General features: G+C 44.4%; 1 protein-coding gene across 5 annotated transcripts in view; it reads right to left on the bottom strand.

The window, feature by feature from the left end:
- Nucleotides 1-23,023, bottom strand: part of PTN (pleiotrophin) — a 109,529-nt gene that overhangs the window by 60,138 nt on the left and 26,368 nt on the right. The window lies entirely within an intron of this gene.

Below are 23,023 nucleotides of genomic sequence, written 5' to 3'. Positions count from 1 at the left end.
TGAACTATTTCAAGTATTTTCCCCCCAAGCCTACTGTGTTTTATGTTTGTATGTTTCTGCAATTCTCAATTCCAGAAAAGCAAATGACAAAATGCACAAAGTGGTGCAGGAGAACAAAAAGGGGGAGGTTTTTTTTTAATCTGAACTATTCATCTTTCTTTGTTACTAATGTTAATTTCCTCTTCCATGGTGAGAAAAGAAAGAAAGAGCGAGTTCCATCAAGAAGGACCATAAAGCTGGATCTCTCATACCTATGTTAGAGGAAGAGTGAGGGAGCATTCCTGCAGGTAATTAGCCCTGGCTACTAATCACATCAACCAAAGATGATGAGCAAATTAAAAACTTCAGTGGAGCAGTTAGCTTGATGCTTTCCCCTGAGCCCCAGAGCTAGTTAGTGGGATGCTATGGTTTGGATATCAGCCTGATGGAGAGAGATCACTGCTATGTTCCTGTTAGAATCCAGAGCCCGGCCATCGTTCCAGAGTGACAACAGTTTATCTTTTGGGATGAGCAGGAGTTAAGGGGGAGTGGGGGCGTGCACTCCATCTGTTTACTACTCAATTCCATCAGTTGTGAAGGATCACAGCAGAGTTTTGAACTCTGAATTCCCCCAGGGCCGGCTTTAGGAAGTGCGGGGCCCAATTCAAACATTTTCGATGGGGCCCCGGCAGGGATGACTTAAAAAAAAAAAAAAAAAAAACGTAAAACGAACCCTTTCATTTTTTCCATGTATTATTTACTTTCCATATCTATATAAATAATAACAAAATTATATATTACGTACATTGCTGGCTGGAGGTAGGGTCTGGCTGGAGGCAGGGCAAGGGGTGCAGGGCTGGCTGCGGGCAGGGCAGGGGGTGCAGGGCTGGCTGGAGACAGGGGCTGATGCAGGCAGGGCAGAGGGTGCGGGGCTGGAGGCAGGGCAGGGGGTGCAGCAGGGGCTGGCTAGCGACAGGGGCTGGCTGCGGGCAGGGCAAGGAGTGCGGGGTTGGCTGTGGGCAGGGGCTGATGCAGGCAGGGCAGGGGGTGCAGCAGGGGCTGGCTGAGGGCAGGGCAGGGGGTGCGGGGCTGGTGTGGGCTGGGGGTGCAGCAGGGGCTGGCTGCCACTGCGGGCAGGGCAGGGGGTGCGGTGTGCAGGGCTGGTGCGGGCAGGGGGTGCAACAGGAGCTGGCTATGGGCAGGGGCTCCCCTGCTTCTACCGCCCCAGCCCTTTAAATAGCCGAGGGAGCCCTGGGGAAGCAGCAGGGCTCCCGTGGCTATTTAAATGAGCGGGGCGGCAGTGGCAGCTGGAGCCCCAGCTCTTTAAATAGCTGCCGGAGTCCCCCGCTACCCCAGGGCTCTGGGGGCTATTTAAAGGGCTGGGACGGTAGAAGCAAGGGGAGCCCCAGACTTTTTAAATAGCCCCCAGAGCCCTGCAGGCTCGAGAAGTGGGGCTCTGGTGGCAATTTAAAGGGCCTGGGGCTCCAGCCTCTGCTGGGAGCCCCAGGCCCTTTAAATTGCCCTCTGGGGAAGCCAGCCGCCCCGGCACAGCGTACCAGCGGCGACAAGGGCGTGGGGCCCTCTTAGGCGTGGGGCCCGATTCAGGGGAATCACCTGAATCGGCCTAAAGCCGGCCCTGCCCCCACCCATCAGTCCTGATTCCAAAACCAACACAATCAAAGAGGAGCAAAATGATTCATTCGGTCCCTTCAGAGTCAGCACTTCTTCACAAGAATGCACATCCAGACAAGTTTCGCTTCGGCTCACAAATGATTCAAGTGGTGAAACGATGGAGGATTTAGATTCAAAGATGTTGTATTCCCCCTTCAGCTAATCCTTTTAGAAATACTTTATATATAAACAAAAATACTACTACCTTGGACTTCAACAACACCTTTCATCTGAGATCTCAAATCATTCTAGACATTAATTAAACCTGCGAAGTAGGCATTACTACCTGCATGTTACAAATAGAAAAATACAAATGCAGAGATGTTCTGAGACACTCTGTGCCCAGTGGGGGGACACATAATCACAGTCCCTGTGCTCTGCCATGAGTAGGGACCACTCCCACCTGTCTCTACTAGGGCTGTGAGACACCCCAAAGTATGCAGAGATTCCACAATTATGACTGTTTATATTACAGTAGCGCCAAGAAGACCCAACTAAGATCATTATGCTAGGTGCTGTTCATACACAGAGAGAGACAGTCCCTGATCCTAAATAGCTTACAATCTAAATAGAGAAGGCTGAGAAAAGAAGTATTATCCACATTTTACAGATAAAAGGAACTGAGGAACAGATTCAGCCAAGAAATTGACTCTGTATACAAGGAAACCTGAAAAACTAGGAGATGACTATGTCACAGGATAATGGCTTTAGGGCTGGTGGGACAAAGCAGGACTCATCATACGTTAAGAGACTGGAGATGTAGGTCACATATGTGCCAGCTGATCTTCAGCTCCACTTCTCCTAGTCTGTAGTTTAATTTTTCACCTTTTTTTTTTTTTCAAAAAAATCTGGCTTTGTTTATAAAGAACCGATCTCACAGCAGTATTTAGGATACTGTACATAGTAAATCAAGAACTGGGTTCTATGTCCAGAAGACCATCATGCAAAAATAGTAGGCAACGAAAAAGTTTCTACCAAGAGAAGAGTTGGTGCAGAAAGGGGAACCAAAATGATGAAAAGTGGGCTCCAAGAACGCTGATTGAGAAGGAACCTTCAGTACAGACAGCACCCCAGCTAATTCCAACTGCTTTAAAGAGACACAGAGATTGGGGTGGTTGTTCAAGCACCTCAGGACTTGATTATAGTGGGTTTTGTGCCCTGATAAGTTAAAATTTAGGACCTTGATGAGGGAAATGAGGAAAAATAAACTGACTTTTCTTTCCAAAGAGTTTTCTTCCAATCCTAGTAGACTGTAGCTTAAATTGAAACTTCCTAAGTGGAAGCCTATAAAGAAAAAGTTCTATAGAATATCATAGTAATGAAACATATAGGACTCAATAGAAATTACTTTCAAAATCTATTGAATTTAATTTTTTTAAAAAAATCACAATTCTATAGTTTTTTTAAAAAAAATCTTCCTGTAAAATTATACCATACGGATTTAATTTTCTATTAAAATTGGTTAAAAAAACTTGAAGAAAAGTGATTGGTTTTTATTACATTATAAACATGTTTTCCATGAGAAAACCATCTGTGAGCATCTCCTTCTGAGCTGAGCCCAAGGACTCAAAGTACAGACTGAGGAGAAGAGCTACATGAAAGTTTTTGTACAAACCCTTTTCCCCCCTGAAAAATACCGATTAGGATTGACAAAAACAATTGGGTCATTTTCAGTATTTGTTTTCAGTTAAGAAAAAGAAAAACAAATTAGAAGTATCAAAACAGTTTGTTTCAGCATTTCCGGTCAACTAGAATATTTATATATAGACATGTAAGGAAACTTTTATCAACATTTCAGTTCGCCATAAAGCAAAGCATTTTCACTTTGAGTCAACCCAAAACTCCCCCGACCGAGCCCTCAATTTTTCAGATTTGCATGCAAACAAAATATTCAGTGTGACACTGAGCCAGTGAGGGTTAAACAACCAGCAAGCTAAGTGACCCAAGATCAACCTTTAAGAACATATTAAGGAAGTACTGAAATGGCAAACGGGGTTGTTTTGTGAATACAGACTAACATGGCTACCCTTGATACTTTTTGTAGATAGTTATCAAAGCCATGTTAAATGGAAAAGGGTTCTGTATTTTTAGAGAATTAGAAGTAAATACTAATCGTATTTGCCTGTGTTTACCTTTATCTTGTTAGATGTTAACAATGTGATCTAATCAGCTTGTAGATGCTAAACTTCTGTTGCTGTCTGTTAGTATATTCTGTTGATTCAAAGATCAAAAAGGAATATTAACATTTAGATGAAACTTGGGCATAATAGTATCATTGTCTATGTTTCTCTTTGAAGTTTATAGTAAACTGTCTATAAACTGCTTGAATGGGTAGTTACCTTATGCTAATGAATACAGCTAATTACCAATGTATACATAGGAAATAGGCGGTTTAATTCAAAGTAACAATGTATATTACCTATTCTTCATCCAAGCAATATCTGCTGTGTTATCTGCTGTCAAGAGGCTATTGTAGCCTGCCAGAGATCTATCAAAAAAACTCTAGGGCCTGATCCTGTCATCTCAGATCTGCTTGAACTTCGTCGGGGAAGTTTAAGTCACAAGACTGAGGTCTCCAGCTCCAGTCTGGATTACCCTGCTATTTCTCATGAAAGAATTTAAACAGACTCTGCACATGGACTGCCAATTGGATTATAACCTATGGAACTGTTTCTGAAACAACTTTTTACAACTCAGCAGCTCATCATCTTTGCTATGAAACTGACCTGAGAAATTTATTCATATCTGTATGTATAATGATTAAAGGCTAAGATTTTGTCACAGATATTTTTAATAAAAGTCAGTCAGCCATGGGAGCTGGAGGAGCCACCACGGGCGGGGGGGACCCCGCAGCTCCTGGCCAGGCCCTTGCAGCTCCTGGCCGCCACAGGCAGCGGTGGGACCCCGCAGCCCCCAGCCACAGGAGGGGAGAGGACCCTGGAGTTCCGAGCCCCCACGGGTGGTGGGGGCCACTGGAGCTCCCAGCCGGCCCTGCAGCTGCCCAGTGGCTCCCCACTTTGTCATGGATATTTTTAGTAAAAGTCAGGGACAGGCAATGGGCAATAAAGAAAAATTTATGGAAGCCTGTGACCTGGCCCTGAATTTTATTAAAAATATCCATGACAAAGTAGGGAGCCATTGGGCAGCTACAGGGCCGGCTCGGAGCTCCAGTGGCCCCCACCACCCGTGAGGGCTCGGAACTCCAGGGTCCCCCTCCTCCTGCGGCTGGGAGCTGTGGGTCCCCCGCTGCCTGTGGCGGCCAGGAGCTGCGGGGTCCCTCCCACCTGCGGCAGCTCAGAGCCCTCCAGCGCCCATGGCAGCCATGAGCTCTGGGGTACCCCCTGCCATCCATGACGACCAGGAGCTCTGGGGATCCCTCCGTGGCAGCTGGGAGCTGCAGGGTACCTCCACCACCCACGGCAGCTCAGAGGATCTGCCTTAATTTATGTCTTGCTGCCTATGGTCTAAAGGCACTTTTGTCCCAGCAGCTAGGAATAGCCAGAACACAGCAGCACTCCAGCCAACCCCCGCATGCTCCTGGGAACATGTCTTATGTTCCTCCCCCTCCATACAGTGATCTTCACTAATGCAGTGTTACTAGATCAGGGCATTTAGACCAATGATATTCAGACCAATCATGCCTCCTTGAAATGGCACTGTAGGCAGCAGGCCAACCTACTGCCATGGTTTTCAGTACACTGATGTGATGTGTGGAAATCTCCCCTCCCACACACCTTGTCTCTGCTTTAGGGAGCTGCCCCCTCATTAGTCATTTATATTTAAGGCACGCAGCCCCAAGAAAACATTTATTTACTGGGAGATGAAAGACTTCCAAAGGGTAACAGATCAGTTTAGTTTGGTTTTGTCTCAGATAAACATATGTGGGTCTGGAGGCTGCTAAAAGATTTAACAATGGAAGTCCTACATCGAAGGAGTGGGATTTCCAGCACCTGTTTCCAGATTTGCGATGAAGGCTGTTCTATCCCATTCTCTCCCTTGTCTATTTATGGAGTCTTCTCCCCCGCCAGAAGCCGGGCCTTTAAGCTGCTTTCTGCCAAAACAAGCTCTAATGATTAAGCTAACTACCTCACAAGGCTCAAGCCTTACATCTCCCTATTTACTGAGCCAGAAATAACACAGGGAAGTAAAACCAGACTCAAAAGTTACATACACAGAGGTTCTTTGGGAAAACATTTCTGGGAGGCTCAGCAGATTCAGGTGGCCCTTCTCAGTCAGAACACACTCACCAATTATGCTGGCAACAGTCCACTCTACTAGGACTTAGGTGGGTGTTAGTTAGACAAGCCAGGTGATCAGTAACTCTGGAAATCATTAAGATGGCAAAACAATTGAGCATTTCTTCAGCTTGTAAAGCTTTGAGCCTTTCTTTACCTCCTACTCCATACATTGGAGCTACAATCTTATCTCACTTGCTCCAAAGGGCAGTTCTCATTGGACAGCTTTCCATCATTTTTGGCTTCTGGAAACAACCACTCCAAAAGCAGTGAGCAGATGTAAAAACTAGTCAAATTATTGCTACACGGTTGTTCAAATGGCTTTAAAATGTTCCCCACGGTCTCAAACCTCCAAATTTGGCCACTGATTTGAGGCCTTAGCTGAAAGGAATTTGGGACTTTTACTACATTAACCCAGAGGGATGGAAGATTCCTTTGGGAAGAAAGGAGATGGGGAGGAATTTGCAGATCAGAATTTACAGTCCTTGTCACAAACGAAACGCGTTAAGAAACTTGAGTCAGCACTACTGTAAGTCACATGGAAGGTTCCCTAGGACTGCATTCATTTGAAATAATTTGTTAAAGGAAACACCATTCTCCTGGCAACATACAGAGAGCCTGGTCCTGCATACTCTTGTTGCTTATACACAAAAGTAGTCACATGAGTAAAGAGGGTGTGTGACTAAGGATTCAAGGGATTGTGTCCACAGTTACCTCAGACTGGCATTTGCACCCTGGAACTAAACCTTTAGACTGGCATTTGGATCATTACTTGAACATCAATGTTCATCATAACCATCCAGGGGCAGCCATACCGTTCATCTGTCTCCTCAGACACACATTTACCCTTGTTCCATGCAATTCTGGAGTCACTTTTATTACTGTAAAATGATTTGCTTCGTAGATATGGCACCCTGAGACTATCATTATAGATTCAGTTATTGATGCTAAAATAATTCATCTCACTTTGTTTCAAGCTTCTAGCACTTATTTTTAATGTGCCTCATTCTGATGCTTGCAGGCTCACTTTGTCCCATATTTGGGCCTCAGGAGGTTGAGACATATGCAAGTTACAGTCAACATCCCTGAAAGGGAAGCAAAAGCACAAGCAGACAAGATTGCATAACCCACTTAGTCGTGTTAGCTCTGGAGAAGCAGAGAGCTTGATCTGTCAGATTTTCCATGTAACCATATGGCCATGTGGAAAATCCCATTTGCTTATCCCCAGGACCTCACCTCAATTCTCTGCATGAGAAACTGGATGAAAGATAATAGAGAGAATGAAAGATCAGATGGTAGAACAGCAAAGTGATGGGATGGAGGGAAAGGCTTTAAATGCCAGGGAGAAGTCAGCCGCTGGAGAGGTGAACGTAAGTGATTTGTACAAGACTTGTGGATCATATTCACTTTGTGAAACTGGATGCTTGCCTTATGAAATGCTCAGGGAATCTGTGTGTCACACAAGGCTTTAACAGACTGTTCTATAGGGATCCCCTCCTCCCTATAACAACAGGAACCCATCCCTTCCACCTTAGTTCCCATTTGGCCTGTTACCAAACAGCCTTCCCTTTCAGCAGAGTCCTTTCATCAAAAATGTCAAAAGAGGGCACACCTTTCTTCGACCTTAAGCATGCCAGCTAGAGTTGGTCAACAATTTTCCATTGGAACAGTATTCTGTTGGAAAATGCTGATTCAATGAAACTGAAACATACCATGGGAACATGTCAATTCCGTCTAAACTTTTGATAGAAAGGAGGCAGGAAGACAAGCCAGGCTGCCTTCTTTCCTGCCACCTCACCCACCCAGCTCCCTGGGCTCTCCAGCTCCCCAGTAACCCACCTGAAGGGCTACTGAGGAACCCAGTCTGCCTGGATCCTCACCAAGTTAGCTGCTGGGCTGCCTGACTCTCTGGGACCTCCAGCTCCTCTGTGGCCTGTTCCCTAGGTGCCAAGCTCCAGTTGACCAGTCAGGCAGCCTGGGAAGCATTGCCCCCCCCACCCCCGCCACTCTCCAAATCATAGAAATATTCCTGCAGAGGGGATGTTTTGGTGAAATGCAATATTGCAGAATTTCCATGGAGATGATGGTTTTTCATCCCTTGGAGATGAAGATATGTCCCAAAACTTGACATTTTCACAGAACAGAAATTCTGGTTTCCAGACAGCTCTAATGGCAACATATCAGAAACTTTGCTGCAGGCATCACTTGTTCTGTACCAGACAGTGTATATGGAACTCACGTTGACCAGTCATGAACTTTATAGCCAGTTGTGACAGGGTGCTGTTGACAACTTCAAATTAGGCTCTATGGAAGCCAGCACCCTGGCCACTTAGAACACCCACGGCACTTAGTGTGGTGAAGGCAGCACTTACACCTGCAGGTAGCCTGATGAGTTAATGAGGTAATTAGTTCACCAGCTGGAGTTTCCAGGAAGGAAAGTAGGCAGTATAAAAGGCTAACCTAAGGAGCAGGAAGGGTGCGCCTCATAACTGCTGCTATATGGTTGTATTGTACTTGAAGCATAAGAAAGAAGACAAATAATAAACACGTGGTGACAGTATTTTGGTGGACCTCTGCTGTTTACCTCACCAAGAGGGCTGACCAGCTAGGGTCTTCCTGAGAGGAAGGAGAGCCCATTCACACCAGTTAAGAAGCAGGTACCATCTAAACTCCTTGGTATGAAGTACAGGGATGATGGGGCAAGTGACTGTGGGGAGCAGGATTAGCCTCAGGGATCCAATGGGAGTGTGAAAGAACCTAAGTAAAATTCCTATATAATCACTGAAATAAATTAAAGCCTTTACAAGGTCCTAGGTGTCCCATACAACACTGGCTACTTACCAAACTTCACTCCCCTCTTTTACAATTCATAAAAGGCAGGTATGAATAGAACAGAAGTAAGAAGAGAGCACAGGGGAGAGATGGGAAAGCAGGACTCATCTAGGGAAGCAAGGGTAGATCTGAGTCAGAGAGCAAAACAAAGAAGAGGGATGGGAACATAGGGGCAAACACTGCGGAAGAGGGTGCATAAATCCTCACACATTAATTGTTATTTTCCTTCCCTTAACCTTTATTTCAGACTCTGCATCATATCTGTTCTGTTTCAAGTGAAAGGAGAGTACAGAATGGTAGTTAAACTCTGACAATCTGCCCTAAGTGAATTCCAGATCCACAGAGGAAGCATCTAAAAATGAAAACACAGAGCAGGAAACAAATCTCCCATCTGGAGATGGAGTGGGCCTAATTTACAACCCAGAATATATTTTAAGTGCTGCTAGTGGTTCAGTTTACAGCCCACACACTTTGGAGTAAACCTCACGGAGCTGATCTTTAGAGGTGTTGAACTCCCACTACTCCAGCTGAAGTCAATTTGAGCTGTGATCTGAATATCTGGGCCTATACATATTTCTTGAGGGACCTTAGATATGGTCATGCAGTTTGTATCAAGGCCGCCCAGAGGATTCAGGGGGGCTGGGGTCTTTGGCGGCGGGGGGCCCCCGTCACCAAATTGCTGCCGAAAACCCGGCGCTTCGGTGGTGGGTCCCGGAGTGGAAAGATCCCCTGCTGTGGGTCTTCAGGGCACTTCGGCGGCGGGTCCCAGAGAAGAAGCAGCTCTGGGGGCCCAGGCCCCACAAGAGTTTTCCAGGGCCCCCGGAGCGAGTGAAGGACCCCGCTCCAGGAGCCCCAAAAAATTCTCATGGGGGCCCCTGCAGGGCCTGGGGCAAATTGCCCCATTTGCACCCCCCTCTGGGCGGCCCTGGTTTGTATATTATCATTACGCCTCGACACACTCACCAATTTTGGTGATTCTAGATTGTTGTATTTTTCAGGCTCGTGAGCTGAGTTTACACTTAACAATAGGACTGTTATTCCATTGGTCAAGCTGGAAGATATAGAATGGCATTCCTACCAGTGATGGTAGCAGTGAAATACGAGGGATGATTACTAAATATTTATTCTCTTGTCAGAGGGGAAGGCACATCTGTACCAGAAGGACTCTGCAGTACTAATTAGTGACAGGTGACACTCAAAATGATTGTTTTTAAAAAGCAGCTAAAAGTTTGGACATTTGAAAACATCTTAATGTTTTGTGCTTTGCAAAACTTAGCTGGTTCTCATCTTTCATTTCCAATTCTTCTTCTTTCTTGTCAGGCTAGAATGATCATGAGGAAAGACTCTCCTCAGGTATTTTGGAATTTCCACTCCCAGTCCAAATGAGGAAGCATACAGGCAGACCCAAAAATGAAGAAAGAACAAACTACTCTCAATGTTCTAGAACCTCAACCAAAAATAAACAAAAAAAAACCCCATAAGAATAAAATAAAATAAATGATTCAATTCAAAAGATGGATGCAGGTTCACACCATTTTTAATCTATGCTGGTTTGTCAAATGTTTATACTAATGCAACATGCTCCAAAAAGATCCCTTCCTCTTAAAATCCTCTTTTTTCCAGAGAGAAAGAATGGTCTTCTGTTTAAGACACTGGACCAAGACTTTAGAGATCTCTGTTTAACTCCCAGGTCTGCCACAGACTTGCGTGTGATCTTGGGCAAGATAACTGGTTGTTTGGTTTAAGAGTCTCTTCATCATTCTGTGCCTCAGTTTCCCATCTGTAAGATAGGGCTCAGAGTATTTCCTTTCTCCTATCCCTTTTGTCTGTCTTGTCTAGAGCTCTTTGGGGCAAACACTATCACTTAGCATGTGTTTGTACAGTGTCAAGCACAACAGGGCCCCAGTCTTGGCTGGTGTCTCTAGGCTCTACGTGATACAAATAATAATAATATGAAGAAAACACAGATGGGTTAAAACATTTCTCTGTGCCCCATTTTCTTAGTCTTTGTTGTTAATCAAGGAGATGAATTTTTTTCACTGAAGGTGAGGGGACATTCTCTCTGCACTACACACTCCATCCACATGCAGACTTCAGCGTGCAGCCTCACTGAAGGATGATGTATGGTTACACAAATGAATTACCTCTATATTAAGTCCCCAGACATAATCCTGACAGAGATTCCAAGCACTTGGATTCCTCTTTCTATGCAATTTCTCCTTCCCCTCTCCTCCCTCTCTCTTTGCTTTGATTCCTTTGACAGTTAAGTTCTTAGAGAGTTACTCTAGGTTACAATGTGTCACCTTTAATGGAATTCAAAGCTGTAATTCAGAAAGTGGCCACTCTTGACCTTTGACCCCACTGCCACCCACTCTGCCCCCCCTCCTTTCTCCATCTCCATGGAAATGAATAGCAGAGCAAAAAAAATGGGAGCAGGCGAAGTCTAAAGCTTTTCACAGAGCCCCTGAGAGAAAGATGAATGAACTCATTCATCACAGAGCGAGAGACCTGGAGAGCAATGGTGACTGAAAAGCAATCCAGAAGAGAGAGCAAGAGAGAAAGACAGAGATAGAAAAGGTTACCTCATGCAGGAAGTTATGTGATTTGAAAAAGAAAAACACAGGAGGTAAGTCCACTTTCAAAAACTAGCATTTCTACAAAGAAAGAAGATGTTATTCAGGGTGCAAATTATTTCCTCAGCTCCTTCTCCAGCTAAGAACTTTATTTTGAAGAGCAGAAAGGGATGGACATTTGCAATGAGTGTATGTGTGTGTCTCTCTCTCACACACACAAAAATACCCCCTCTCTTTTCAAGCATTAAGGATGGGCAAATCATTTCAAGGAAGAAGAAAAGCAACCTAAAAGACCAAACAAACCAGAGTGCAAACCATGGTTCTGAAACACTTCAGAATGTAACCTAAACCTTTGGAGTTGTTTTTCCCTTCATCCCCAACCCCTCTATTTGTGCCACCCCAGCTCTATTTGTGCCCACCTTCGGAAAATGCAACATCAAGTGCAAGTAAAAGGTAATGTCTTTTTCATTTAGATGCAGCAGTGCACATTTCCAGTTTCTCCACCCCTCCCACCAGCGCTTGAGATAGTCTCCCTGCTTGAGATGCCCCTCCAGGAACAAATCAACATGAAAAAAATTCTCACTGCCACCAAGTGAAAGAAATATCACATCAGCAGCCTGGACTAGTGAAAAAGCAAGAACATTTTTCTCACACTAAAGCTTTTTGGATTTTTTTTCTTCCTCTGAAGAGAAAATGACCATTTGTATTGCAGACAGAAAAATATGCCATTACATACAGCTCTGCTGTAGATTCTAACGGCACAAAAGAGCAGGGAACTCAGTGGTACTGCAAAGGGGATGGGACAAAGCCAAAGCCAGACTGGAGATTCAGCAGCAGCAAGGAGTTTACTTATCTGCACCATTTGATCTGCAGGACAACAAAAAACTTAGTAGAGGGCAAGAAGCAGAGACAAATGACTCCCTAAAGATGACATATTTCCCCAAGGCCATAGTTTGGGAAGATACTAAACGAAGGATGCATATATTATAGTGGGGCACCTTTCCAGGTGAAACACACTCCCCAAAACTAAACTTAAAAAGCCAGAATCCAGCCAACTGGCTCACTGAGGAGTGGGAGAAGGCAACAATAGTGGCAGGGCACTCAAGGAGGCCTAAGTGGGAACTGAGCCCAAGAATGCTTCTAAGGTTACTCTTCATGCCCACTCCTGGCTGGGAATCGATGGGGAACATCTCCCCTATGCAGAGGGCCAAATAAGGTTTATGCACCACTTAAGTCCCACTCAGAACAGAGCTTAGGGAGGAGTTAAGTGGTAACTAGATCTGGTAATAGCCCTCGGCCCACGGTGAATTTCACTCCGAATTGTGAGCTTTTCCTCTTTCCAAAAGCGAGTCAAGGCAAAATTCTCTTGAGTTTCCCCCAGTCCCTTCAATGTGGTTGTAAAGAAAATCAAAAAAGCCAGGAGAGTGAAGAAGCAACACACATACACCTCTTCCAGGACAGTGAGTTCATTGCTCCTCAGTAAATGCTCATTATGTGAACAAGATGCCCTGGGCAAAGCTTCTACTTTCTGGGAGCTATAAGGAACAGTCACAATAAATGAGATCCTGTAAGCACTTTAAAGTCTTTTGGGGAAAAATGTGTGTGTGAATCCAAAATTATATCAATGAAATAAAATTAAAATAAAGCTGACAGGAAAAGACACCGCCACTCTTATCAACATTTCAGCCCTTAATATGTCTTGTGTGTGCACACAGAATCTAATTTGAGCCTACTATCATTTTACACCTATATTCTCTTAATTCTCCTTCCCTGCCAGACACCTGATGTTGTTGAGCTGCCCTTGTAGCACCTTTTCCCTAGTTGGGAAACGAGCCAAGAGACCTCTTCTAAACACTGAACGGCCCCTGTGGGGGTAACAGAGATGGCAGGTGTCATTCTCTAAATAAACCCCAAGTGCAAAGCATTAAAAAGGGACTCTTGTTTTGAGGGGACGGTTTTCCAAATAGCTTTAAAATACATCAGTAGTTTCTATTACAGTGTTTACTACTTACCAAGAACAGGTCTATTTATGTATAGCATTGCTAAGTTTACTATGGTTCTATTATTCCACATGTACTTTAGTCTAAATGACTTATTATATATTAGAAACAAACACAAGTAAATACTTGGTGACAGTTTACCCTATAAGTGTTTCTCCTCTCTAGAAGCCTAAAACCATCCTCACCTAACTCCATGTCCTTGAAGATTTTCCCATTTTCATCCTCAGCTTGATCCAGACTGTGTCCTTATCCTGAAAACATCAGTCCTGCTTCACACACCATCTCTGCTTATCCTACACAAGCTGATGGTAATAGGACTGCTCTCTCCAAGAACAGTACCTAGGGACGGGAAGTCTCATCTCACATTCCAGGGAAGTACTGTCTCGTAGTAAACCAAAACACAAAATCTGTAGTGCCCACACACTAAAAATCCCCTCCTATATGGCTGCTTCCAACTCTGTAGTTACTGCTCAGCCTCTCTGCATGAAACTAGCTAACATAGTGCTAGGAAAACACTCCAGGGCTCAAGCAGCCACACACACACACACAAAATAGAGGGTGCTCAGCACCTATCAGCCACAGCTCTTGGGTGGGCCTGCTGATCAGCTGTTGGGTGGCTGGCAGGAGGTGCTTGTGGGAGGGTGGAGGGCAGTGAGCAGTGGGTGGGCAGAGGGCCTTGGGAAGGGGGCAGAGCGGGGTGGGAAGGGGGGAAGCGAGGGCAGAGCACCCACCGGGAAAAGTAAAAGTCAGTGTCCCTGCTTCACTCCATTTCTGGCCCCAAAGCCTTGAAAAGCCCAAGTCCTCAAGCAGTGAAATAGGTCACACTATCAGACATCACAATGTGGCCAACCTGTCTGAAACATTATCTGACTGTGAGGCTGCCACTGTGGTTTCTTCTGTGATGCCTATAAAGGTGAAGGGTGCAATCTCCCCACTTAGCATAAACATCTACAAACAACAAAAAATGCTTGTGCCCCTATCCAGGTATAATCCAGACTTACACCTTTGTTGCTGCATGTCAAACATCTACACGCTGGCTATTTCCTTGTCCATCATCTACTTGACAACAATACCAAACGCTGACTACTATTCCTCAATTCAGCATGCTCTAGACATCAAGCTCCCAGCACAGCAGTTTGGAATGCTCTGGGACCAGTGGAATTACAACCAAAAGCCTGGTGTGGTTCTGTGTTGGTGACACAGACAAGGAATTGCACAGTCCCGTTGGCAGGATGGTCTGTCTGAATTCAGTGATGTTTCAAAACAGGGAGTTAACTGGAATAATGCAGGACTTATACTCCCTCTGGCCAGGCCTTTTAAAGCTGCTCTCCCATACCCCAGGACTATTGCTTGCAAACTGTAGTCATTCAGGTCTCTGGGGATTACTGTTCACTGTGTTATTTAAACAATAAACTCACCTAATATTACGTTTTCAGAGGCCTAGCCATATAGACATCTCTCCATGGGAGAGATAACATAATCAAACTAACAATATTTCCTACTCTTACTTACAAAACAGAACCTGTTCCAAAGAACCCCCTATTTATTTCTTTAGACCATCAATGGGAGTTCTCTGGGGTAATGGCAGATTAAAGATTATGGCACTTATCTGACTCCCATTGAACTCTTTCCATTGACTTCCACTGGCCCTAATTTAGACATCCTACAGGTAGCTTTTGACCCTTCTCAATTTTCTGGACTATTGTAGAAGGCAAAATCCCAGGCACAGCTAAATATACCCTGGTTTAATAATTATATCACTACAACTGTCACAAAGATAAAGCAAGAAACAGTGGGTCCTGATAGACAATGGGACAGTATGATATTTGCTTGAAATATAGTTGGTGAAATAAGAGTTTAGAGGCTGCTCTAAGTTACACCAGAGAACTGGCCCAGTGTAGAACCATCCCAAAGATTAGGAAGTCTAGAACTGTGCCTTTCCACCCCTATGCCTCCATGCCCAAATATTATTAGGTGCAGCTGAGAATCTGCCCTATGAAATGTACTTAATGGTACACTTATGCATTTTCAGGGAAATGAACTAATAGATCTTTCCCATCTTTTTATTCTGTGATTCTTCTGGGATCTGATCTTTCAAAACCTACTGACATGATGCTTCCATTTTATTATACCTCAAGTCAGTGCTTAAACTGAGCTAGATTTCAAATATGCTGCGCTTTGGCAGTATAACCAGCATTTCTCCTGAATTTGAAAACAGAACTTTCTCACCATTCCACTTGAACAAGAAAAAAAAATAGGCAAAGATTTAAAAGGGGCAAATAAAGAGCAAATAGAATAAAGTGTGTGTGTAGAGGGAGACCAGCTGACTCATGGATCCTTCAGTCCTCAGTACTATTTCCACATGCTCCCCCTCAATCCCCCAACCACGGTTCTCCATTCCGGATTTCCTCTTCTTATGCCAACCTGGCTGCAATATTCCCTCACTTTCTCATCTTACCCTCCCTGCTTATACCTGTGCTCAGTTCTCTGTTTTTCTCTTCTGAGCTCCCTTCAAAAGGGGAGCCTTCCCCCAATCACATTTCCAGAGTCATATACTGTACAATGCTTCATGCTAAATGACCCACATGGTATCTGCAACTTCCAGGCCTTCTGAAGAAATGGAATTTCCATTACATTTTTTTGTTAATTATAGAAGGCACTTAAATTTGAATTTAAATAATATTTACAGTAATTAGCAGCTACAATTCTGCATCCTCACAAGCCCAAGGACCTCTTAGATTTTACTCAAGGAAGCTGCCTCTGAGTGGTGAATAATGGCAAGTACCAATACAATCCCAATTCTGTTAGATGAGGATGTGATTCTTCACTGAGTTTTCTGCTCTGTTTGGAATTACCTCTGACAAGTCAGTATTAATATTTTATGTCAATGTGAAATTGCTGAACTATTAACTATGGTTTATAATCTGTCCTTTAAATCAGCTTCTGTACCCTGGAGGATAGCTAATGTAACGCCAATATTTAAAAAGGGCTCTAGAGATGATCCCGGCAATTACAGATTGGTAAGTCTAATGTCAGTACCGGGCAAATTAGTTGAAACAATAGTAAAGAATAAAATTGTCAGACACATAGAAGAACATAAATTGTTGGGCAAAAGTCAACATGGTTTCTGTAAAGGGAAATCGTGTCTTACTAATCTATTAAAGTTCTTTGAAGGGGTCAACAAACATGTGGACAAGGGGGATCCAGTGGACATAGTGTACTTAGATTTCCAGAAAGCCTTTGTCAAGGTCCCTCAACAAAGGCTCTTACGTAAATTAAGCTGCCATGGGATAAGAGGGAAGATCCTTTCATGGACTGAGAACTGGTTAAAAGACAGGGAACAAAGGGTAGGAATAAACGGTAAATTTTCAGAATGGAGAGGGGTAACTAGTGGTGTTCCCCAAGGGTCAGTGCTCGGACCAATCCTATTCAACTTATTCACAAATGATCTGGAGAAAGGAGTAAACAGTGAGGTGGCAAAGTTTGCAGATGATACTAAACTGCTCAAGATAGTAAAGACCAAAGCAGACTGTGAAGAACTTCAAAAAGATCTCACAAAACTAAGTAATTGGGTAACAAAATGGCAAATGAAATTTAATGTGGATAAATGTAAAGTAATGCACATTGGAAAAAAGAACCCCAACTATACATACAATATGATGGGGGCTAATTTAGCTACAACTAATCGGGAAAGAGATCTTGGAGTCATCGTCAATAGTTCTCTGAAGACGTCCACGCAGTGTGCAGCGGCAGTCAATAAAGTGAACAGGATGTTAGGAATCATTCAAAAAAGGGATAGAGAATAAGATGGAGAATATCTTATTCCCCTTATATAAATCCGTGGTACGCCCACATCTTGAATACTGCATATAGATGTGGTCTCCTCACCTCAAAAAAGATATACTGGCATTAGAAAAGGTTCAGAGAAGGGCAACTAAAATGATTAGGGGTTTGAATCGTGTCCCATACAAGGAAAGATTAAAAAGAAGCTAGGACTTTTCAGCTTGGAAAAGAGGAGACTAAGGGGGGATATGATAGAGGTATATAAAATCATGAGTGATGTGGAGAAACTAAATAAGGAAAAAAGTTATTTACTTGTTCCCATAATACAAGAACTAGGGGTCATCAAATGAAATTAATGGGCAGCAGGTTTAAAACAAATAAAATGAAGTTCTTCTTCACACAGCACACAGTCAACCTGTGGAACTCCTTGCCTGGGGAGGTTGTGAAGGCTAGGACCGTAACGGGGCTTAAAAGAGAACTAAATAAATTCATGGAGGTTAAGTCCATTAATGGCTATTAGCCAGGATGGGTAAGGAATGGTGTCCCTAGCCTCTGTTTGTCAGAGGGTGGAGATGGATGGCAGGAGAGAGATCACTTGATCATTACCTGTTAGGTTCACTCCCTCTGGGGCACCTGGCATTGGTCACTGTCAGTAGACAGGATACTGGGCTGAATTGACCTTTGGTCTGACCCAGTATGGCCATTCTTATGTCCCTAGCTGCCTAGTGAATAGACATACAAAATACCCAAATGCACTGCCTGTGCAAGGAGTACAATTCGGATTATGAGTTGATCTGTTACCCTGCTTCTAGTTTTCATTATGACTGCTTCCACAAACCATCTGTGGCTAGAAGATGGAAAACCACTCATTACTATTAGTGGTAGTATTACAATAGCAACCAAGATCTGGGTGCTAGGCACTGTTACAGACACATAGTATGATAGAGTCCCAAACCCAAAGAGATGACAGTTTAAAAACAAGATAGATAAAAGGGCAGGAGAAAGGAAGTATTATTTTCCCCATTTTACAGATAGCGAAGAGAGAGACAGAAAGATTAAGTGACTTGCCCAAGATTATATAGGAAGTCTGGGACAGAGCCAGGAACTGAATCCATGTATCCAGAGTTCCAGTCCAACAACTTTCTAACATAATAATGAGGTGACTAAGCTGTTATGGAGGTCAGTGTCCTCCTCTCTTTGAAATCAGGTTATATTAACAAAAGGATTCCTCATGCAATCAAGTTCTTTGACCATTCACTATCAAAGCTGCTCGTTTGAACTTGGAGAGTACCTCACATCCACAGATGCCCAAAGCAGAGACAAGTAGAGCTGGTCAAAGCTCAGAATTTCTCTTTTATGGGAAATGCCATCATTTCAAAATGTGTTTTCGTTCCAAATTGGAATGAAAATAAATATTTTCAAAATTTCCCAAAAGATGGAAATTCTGAAAAGCTTTACTTTTGAAAATTTCACTTCAGAAACAAATTGAAATTTCATTTCAAAATTAAATTTTGCTTTTTAAATGTATTTTATTTTTATATTTTCACATTATTTCATGACATGTCTGTAGTAGAGTAAGTATTTGATGCCTGTTAAAATATACAGCTCATAATAGGTTAAGTTCCTAAGATATTCCCTAACTTGAGGTCTCTTAGTTTCAAATTACATTATCAATATCAACTGGTAATTTGATTGGCATAGTTAATTGACATATCCAGTACTCTGTGAGAAGCAAATGGTTCTCTTATCCGCTAATTTAGGAAACAAGATGCTTAATAGTTGGTGGTTCTCTCTTATTGGTGTTATTTAGGAAAATTACATATTTCCTTGATTACTTACACTTTAGTATATGTGAGGTTATTGCTGTGATAGAATGCAGTACCAAAACTACATGTGCTCTATGTATATGTATGTAAAACAGTTACTCTAGTTGGCTCTGAAGACAAGGTTACCCTATTTGCTGTGAGAATTAGATCAGAAATACCAATACAGGCACTGTATTATGTATAAACATTCAAAGGGGCTTTTGTGAAATTATGGACCTCCCCACACAGAGTGATTCTTTTGTGAGCCCTCTAGTATCCCCATTCTTTCCCTCCTTCCCACTTGGGTCTGTTAGATGGCAGTTTCATACCACGTATCTCAGGGGAAGTAATAAAATGGTTCACAGAGAAGGTAATGTTCTGTGAGTTGATGGACATAAAAAAAGATCTTAAAGAATGAGGCCAGCACCGTTCATAGAGTAAGACAGACTGCCAGGTGGGGACATATGGAACATAACAGTAGTGCTCTGGTTATGACAGCAATGGATTACACTCATAACTGAGTTCATATATGTGGAATTCTGAGGAGTAATCCAATTACTTTTCAGGCTGAAAGATAACATGTATTGCCTTTCAGCTACCTTACTTGTCAGCATTGTCCCAAGTGTGACTGATAAGCACAGAATCATATCATAGAAATGAGGGCTTGTAGGTCATCACAGGAAGTTTATAAATGGTCCTTGTGGGCTATGGCAATGAGCACCTTACAAAGGTGTGTAATAAATAAGCAAACAAATAATAAATCAAACCCGCCTACACTAGGGTTACCATATTTTAAAAAAAAGAGGACACTCCATGGGGCGCCGGCCCCGCCCCAACCCTGCCCCCAGCCCCCTGGCCCCGCCCCAGCTCTGCCCCCTCCCTGAATGCTCCACCTCCTGCTCCTCCCCCTCCCCTGCTTCCCGCAAATCAAATGTTCACGGGAAGCCTGAAACAGTCAGGCAGCAGGTAAGCTGGGGCTGGGGCGGTGGGGCTCAAGGAGGCGCGGCCCAGTCCGGCCCCCCCAGCCGAGCGTCTCTGGCCCCGGTGTCTCCGGCCCTAGGGCGCCGGCCCCGGTTCTGGCCCTGCGGCTCTGGCCTGCCCTGGCGGTTCCAGCTCGGCTCAGGCCCCGGGGCGCCGGCCCCAGCCAAGCGGCGCCAGCCGGCGGCCGAGCACCCCAACCCCAATCCCAGTGGCTCCGGCCCGGACCCCAGTTCCAGCCGAGTGGCTCCGGCCTGGCCCCGGCCCCGGGTAAGCAGCGCCGGCCGAGCACCCCCAGGCCCAGTCCCAGTGGCTCCGGCCCAGCTCGGCTCGGGCCCTGGTTCCAAGCGAGTGGCTCCGGCCCCGGCCCTTGGCGAGCGGCGCTGGCCGAGCACCCCCAGCCCCAGTCCCAGTGGCTCCGGCCCAGCTCAGCTTGGGCCCCGGTTCCAGATCCGGGCTGGAGCCGCTGGGGCTGGAGCCGGCGGTGCTCAGCCACTGGCCGGCGCTGCTCGGCCGGAACCAGGGCCCGAGCCACTTCAGGTAAGCGCCACCGGGCTGGAGCCCGAACCCCTCCTGCACCACAACTCCCTTCCCTGAGCCCCCTGCCTGCACTCCAACCCCCTGCCCTGAGCCTCCTCCTGCACCCCAACCCCCTGCCCTGAGCCCCTTGCTGCACCTCGCACCCCTCCTGCACCCCAACCCCCTGCCTTGAGCCCCCTCATACACTCCGCACCCCTCCTCTGCCCTGAGCCCCTTCCTGCACACCACACCCCCTCCCACACCCCACACGCCCTCCCGCAACCCAACCCCCTGCCCCAGCCCTACATTCATGGCCCTGCATGCAATTTCCCTACCCAGATGTGGCCCTCAGGCCAAAAAGTTTGCCCACCCCTGAACTAGCTGGATTCAGGTGACCTGGGTTCAATTCCCAGCTGTGATGGGTCAGAATCTGATCCTTAAAATCAACTGATGTTGTAACAGTGTTTCTGAGGCTCAAGATTTTATCAGTACTCTTACAATATTTGATGTTCTTCTTAAAATCTCATTTCCTAGATTCATGTTATTTCATGAGTATCTCCACATATTTTAAAAAAAGAAGAACAGGAGTACATATAGAATGGAACATATATTGAGGAGATATACATACACACATACAGAGAGCATAAACAACTCTGAGAGGCCAATTAATTAAGAGAAAAAAAACTTTTGAAGTGATAATCAAGCTAGCCCAGTACAGACAGTTTGATAATAAGTGTGAGAGTACTTACAAGGGGAGATAGAGTCAATGTTTGTAATGGCTCAGCCATTCTATATATGTTCCATTCTATATGCATCCGAAGAAGTGGGCTGTAGTCCACGAAAGCTTATGCTCTAATAAATTTGTTAGTCTCTAAGGTGCCACAAGTACTCCTGTTCTTCTTTTTGCGGATACAGACTAACACGGCTGTTACTCTGAAACCTGTCACATATTTTAAAAAGCTTTTAGAAGTTTCATGGTTGTAAAGAAAAGCCCTAGTGTACACTCAAGTCACATTAAAAAGAAAAAAGAAAAAGAACCCCCAATTTTTTTCTGATTTTAAGACAATATAATTGGGGAGGGGCTGACTCATGATTTTTGAATGCTTGGAGTTGGCCATTAAATGGCATAGCTGTACTGAAATAATGCTAAAGGATTTTTCCTCATTAGTATAGTTAAAATCAATATTAGTTTTATAAGAATGTATTAGTGTTTAGAGTTTATGGAATGTTCGTAGGCTGCTGTATGTATTAATCCTACTTATAATATCTGTATTCCATGCTATAGAGTTATATTGAATGTTTGCATTGTAATTGTGTAACTCATCAAAAGAAAAAGCAGCATTAATTAATGTAAAGTGCTTATCCTGCACACAAGATGGCCCACTGAAGGCAAATAAGTCATTGTGTAGCATCAAAGGACAGAGACCTTGTTGAGAGTCCAGCGGAGGACAACAAAAATGATCAGGAGTCTGGGGCACATGACTTACGAGGAGAGGCTGAGGGAACTGGGTTTGTTTAGTCTGCAGAAGAGACGGGAGGGGGGATTTGATAGCAGCCTTCAATTACCTGAAGGGGGGTTCCAAAGAGGATGGAGCTAGGCTGTTCTCAGTGGTGGCAGATGACAGAACAAGGAGCAATGGTCTCAAGTTGCAGTGGGGGAGGTCTAGGTTGGATATTAGGAAACACTATTTCACTAGGAGGGTGGTGAAGCACTGGAATGGGTTACCTAGGGAAGTGGTGGAAGCTCCATCCTTAGAGGTTTTTAAGGTCCGGCTTGACAAAGCCCTGGCTGGGATGATTTAGTTGGTGTTGGTCCTGCTTTGAGCAGGCGGTTGGACTAGATGCCCTCCTGAGGTCTCTTCCAACCCTAATCTTCTATGATTGCATTCCTAACTCCCTCCAGGAAGGAGAGGCCTGCATATGAATTCATCCCATCAGTTTGGATTCTGCATTGAGGAGGGGATAAAAATCCTTGACAAAAATAAACTGGGTCTTTTGATGCTGCCTGGACTCCGAGAGGCAAAGTTTCCTAAACATAAGCAAGAGATCCCCATGCGGCTTGGCATGGGTCAGCCCTAGGACATACAGAGCTGCTTATTATAGAAGCTTAAATTACCTTTTTAAATCTAAGACTAACTCATTTGTGTGTGTATGTTTCCTGTTTTAACCTTGTCAATAACTCATTTGTTTTTCCTAGTTAATAAACCTTTAGTTAGTTTATTACAGGACTGACTAGAGACATTGTCTTTGGTTTGAGATCTAAGTACAACTGACCTGGGATAAGTGACTGGTTCTTTGGGACTGGGAGCCACATGAATATTTTGTGATCTTTGGTATACAGCAACCATCTATCACTAAGTCCAGTTTGCTTGGGTGGCAAGATAGATGGGAATGCCCAAGGGGGCTGTCTGTCTGTGACTCCATGGTAAGACTGTGATAGTGCTTTAGGCATTCACACATGTTACTGGGTAGGGGAAATCTAATTATAGAACATACAACCAGTTTGGGGTTTCTGCCCTAAGGTAGGCACTCACGGTCTTGAGCTACTCCGGACATTGCGACATATACACACCCATAAAGACCAAACTGCTGCCTGCTACTATCTACTCTAGAGCCAAGGGCTTGATCTCGCTCAGCCAGTCCATTTA

This window comes from Malaclemys terrapin, chromosome 1, assembly GCF_027887155.1.
Source record: "Malaclemys terrapin pileata isolate rMalTer1 chromosome 1, rMalTer1.hap1, whole genome shotgun sequence".
Classification (NCBI taxonomy): Eukaryota; Metazoa; Chordata; order Testudines; family Emydidae; genus Malaclemys; species Malaclemys terrapin.
This window is presented reverse-complemented; position numbering and strand designations above follow the sequence as displayed.